Genomic DNA, 4084 nt, shown 5'->3' with positions numbered 1-4084 from the left:
CTTAAATAGGCTCTTAAGCCTGTAAACGTTTTTTCATAGACTATTATCAATAAACACAGACGTTTTGTCAAATTTTCTTCTGGTGGATTTCAATTTATTTCTCCTTGTGGATTCAAGGAAACCCCTTGTGGATTCGAGGTTTACTACCAGGAACTAACAGTTTAGTTTCTGTTCCATCAAGAGAGCATCGTGTGTGCTTTCTCTAGGCTTCCACGACATCAGTTTGCCTACTTATTTTCTTTCTCTTCATTCTATTCCAGTGGAGGTGGTCGATTGAGAAGCTACAGAGAGATTTTCTTTGGAGTGGCATTGATAAGATGTACTTTTATACATTGCTAAAAGTATAATCAAACTTAGCTAATCAGAGTTGTTAGATTGCTGAATAAATTGTCAATCTTTGATGTTTATCAATGCCACCTCCAAGGTTTGTTACTTTCTTCTATCTTTTTATGTTTATTTTGTTAATCTCTGCTCATTCACTAGGGTTTTTCTCTCATCATCAATGCAAAATTTCATAGTAAATTTCTTCTCTTTGGTTATATTAGTCCTACCTTTTATTGCTTTGTTCTTTTTAATTTTTGAATCATTTCTTTGTTTCTTTTGTTACAATTTTATATAGTGCTGAGGTTAAGGTGTATGTGACCATATCTACATTACAACTAATTTCACTTCATGTTTTCTTGGCTTATAGAGGGCTAAGACCTTGGGAATGGTTGAATTCCCAATACTAGGCCGCATCAGTAAACTTGCTATTTCCTGGGATTCTTTGATTTGGTTTTGATTATGGGTATGTTGTTTTGGTTTGCTATATGGTTTTTTTTGTTGTATTTATTTTGCATTTGTTTTCCCTTTCTATATTTATTATATGGGCATTGTAAATTTTAGTTAGTTTTGTACATTAAGAAATAGTAAACAAATTCAATGGGCAATATAATCTTTGGGTTTTTATATGATCAACTGCGAAATGTTATGTTGGGGCTGCTGCTATTTTGTATTTTGTGGCGATTTTATTTTTATTTTGAAGGTTTTGGTTGGTTAGTATGGATGTTCAAGATTGCTGAACAGGTGTCTCATTTTAATTAATTTTTTTTTAATGAATACCCCACAAAAAAAAAAAAAAAAAAAAAAAAAAAAAAAAAAAAAAACCTGACGATCTGTTTTGGAGTAAGCTGCACAATACCCCTAAGTGTGGTGTGGTGTTAAATAGTGAACATATTAGTCACTTAATTTGCACTACTACTACCTAACATCTTGGCGCAAAATTAGTGGAAATTTTTAATGACCAGGAAGTATTAAGGTCCTTTCTTCTTTTAAGAATCAAGTTGTGATACAATGGAAAAGAAGCACAAGAAATTGCACACTTTGCCATGCCGATGATTACAACCATAGGCATACTCAGATGGCACAAGAAATTGAATACTTTCTATGCCAGGGATTTTGGCCATAGGCAAAGTCAATAAAAGGGCTTTGAGTCCAAGAAGATTGTCGGATGTATTGTAAGGTACTAATATTTATGCCATAAGCTTTGGAATAAGAATATAGGAAACTTAAACCTCTTTAGATTGCCATATTTTAAGTGGCGTTTTAAGGATGTAAGGAAAAAAATACAAAATCTTAGACACATAAATTGTGTTACCACTATGCCAATATTCGCCAAAATGGGAGTGAGCTCTATTGGTGGAGGTTCTGCTCATAATAAACTTACTTTTTTCAAGGATGATTCTTTTAATAGCAACAATAGAAAAGAGTTGAAAAATAAGGATATAGAAAATTTGGATTTGGGAGAAACTTGAAACAAGATTGACAGGCCTAAAAGGAAGCAACTGAAGCACATATCGTGACTTCATTAACAATTAATTGATGATGTAAATTATTGCCTCAAAAATATATCCTTTTCCATATTTACCAATAAAAGTGGTCGTCTTCCTAATTTATCAGTTAAGAGTACTCTTGCAACAGTGGCTGGAATCTACAAACAAGCACTTACACTTCTTAAAAATGTAACAACCAAAAGTCTTGATTCATTCTGCAATTATAAGTGTGAAGAACCTGGATGATAGTAACTGATATAGTCCCATTAAGTACGTGGAAGATTCATTAGTATCACATGTTCCCCCTCTCTTTCTCTTTGAAAAAAATTGGTTAATTCAGTTTGAATTTTAGATAATTTCCTACTAATATAGATTGTTCTTAAAATTGCAGAATCTATAGCAATGTATAGATCTTCTGAAGTTGGATATGTGACTATTATGTACCTCTCTACAAGGTAATATATGGACTTCATTACAATTTTACATGATTAATAATGTTTTTTTAATGGATTATGGCAACATAGTTGAGATTTCTATGCAAACTATATATGAAGTAAATGCTAAAAGAAAGTTAGAGATAATGGATGCAACCACAGTATTTGGTTGTGTTTGTAAAATAGAGAAAAAAAAAAGGTTTATTAATGGCATAGTATGTGGAGGTTGCCGAGCATTAGAAACCTCAGTGCCAGTATATATAATGTGTTAGTGTTACTTATTCATTTGTGCATCTAGGTTTGTTTCCATTTCAATTTCTAGGAATTAAGTTGTTATTTGGTGGATTATTTTTGTGTTCTGGGGGAGTGATGGTGTGAATATGTAGCTGATATATTTTGTTTGAAATGTGTTTGTGGATTTGGTTGTGTGAATTTCAGGTAATGGGTCGTTGTTGGTAGTGATGGTGGTCATGGCCTTACCCTTCATGGATGTGTTTTTCTAGTTATTGTGTTTTTGTTATTCTATGGGTTGCTGTTGTATTTTGGTAATTAATGTTATTGCTTGAGTATTAATAATAAATACCATCACTATAACTGGAAGTATCTCCTATCACTATCACTATCTCTTTTTTTTTTCTTTTTTTTTTTTTTTTTTTTTTTTTTTTTTAGATAAGCTTTAGCTTTGGGGAAATTTTTGTCTATTAATATAGTTGTCCAACCTGGTAAATGCTTATGTCTTTTGGAGATTAATATATGCTTTTTGGGGATATTTAGATTTGCTTCAGAATTCTAAATCATGGTTACTATTTGCCTAAGTCATAACATGCATGCCACCAATTAATTAATTCACAAATTTAGAAGAATAATACCTTATTCACAGTGATGTGATCTTTTGCCCTTATTTGTTAAATAAGTGATTGTGTTCTAATTCTTAACCAAATTATTTGACCCATGAAAATTAAGGCTATTTTAGTTCTCTTTGTGTTTCAGATCTAAATGAAGCTACAAGAAAGTTGATTTGGAAGATAGTATATGACAAGGCTTTGCATCTACTACGTTAATAGATATGGTCTTTTCCATATTTCAATTTCCTTTGATTGATATGGATTAAAATTCAGATTGAAATTGGTTTAAATAGAACAGAGCCTCAAAGTTGAGTTTTTATTATATTGTTTCATTGTTTGCTCTGTTTTGAATTGAGTTCATTGTTGTTTCATATGTGATTTTGTTAGAACTGGGATTTTGAACTCAAATATTATCTTTCTCCAATTTTATATACGAGTATTTGGAGAATGTAAAATGGATTAAATAGCCTTAGCTGATAATCAAGGTCATTGCTGTGGCAGAGATCATTTGGACGGCCAGGATCTGTGCCTCCTAAAACCATGCTAAAAAAAGTACTCTTGCATAGTTAGTTTGCTTTGCACTTATGGTAGTGTGTATATATATTGCGTTTTTAGCTTCCTTTGCACCTATGGCAGTGCATATATATTGCACATTTTTATACAAAATTGTTACTTTGTAAACGGCTCTGAATCAAAAATTGTGTCACTTCCTATTTTGGTGAGCCTCAAATAAGAATTTTATTAAATGCAAAAAGGTACCTATGAACTTATCTTTAAGTACTTCAATGCTAATGGCGATGAAAAAAAATCTAATTCTGGCCGTTTGGATCCTCCCCAAGCATGTATAGATAGACTTATATAATCTCGTACATCGCACGCGTTAGCGACTAGCTACTACATATAATAGCAGAAGTCTTTCCCTACAATTAAGGAGGTTGTAACATGTAGGAAAAAATCCCACTTAAAAATCTGCCATGCTACCAGTCAAAAGCAT

The 4084-nt window shown here is 32.1% G+C and overlaps 1 long non-coding RNA gene across 2 annotated transcripts; it reads left to right on the top strand.

The window, feature by feature from the left end:
- The first annotated feature begins 225 nt into the window (after window positions 1-225).
- LOC126724815 (uncharacterized) lies at window positions 226-3437 on the top strand. Of its 2 annotated transcripts, XR_007655123.1 has the most exons (4): window positions 226-424; window positions 692-787; window positions 2203-2266; window positions 3236-3437. It is a non-coding gene; the product is annotated as an uncharacterized LOC126724815 (long non-coding RNA). The 2 variants fall into 2 exon arrangements; XR_007655124.1 differs by lacking the exon at window positions 2203-2266.
- Window positions 3438-4084: the final 647 nt, after the last annotated feature.

The sequence above is a fragment of the Quercus robur genome, chromosome 5 (assembly GCF_932294415.1).
Source record: "Quercus robur chromosome 5, dhQueRobu3.1, whole genome shotgun sequence".
NCBI lineage: Eukaryota > Viridiplantae > Streptophyta > Magnoliopsida > Fagales > Fagaceae > Quercus > Quercus robur.
The sequence above is the reverse complement of the archived record's forward strand: the minus strand, read 5'-3'. Positions and strand labels throughout refer to the sequence as shown.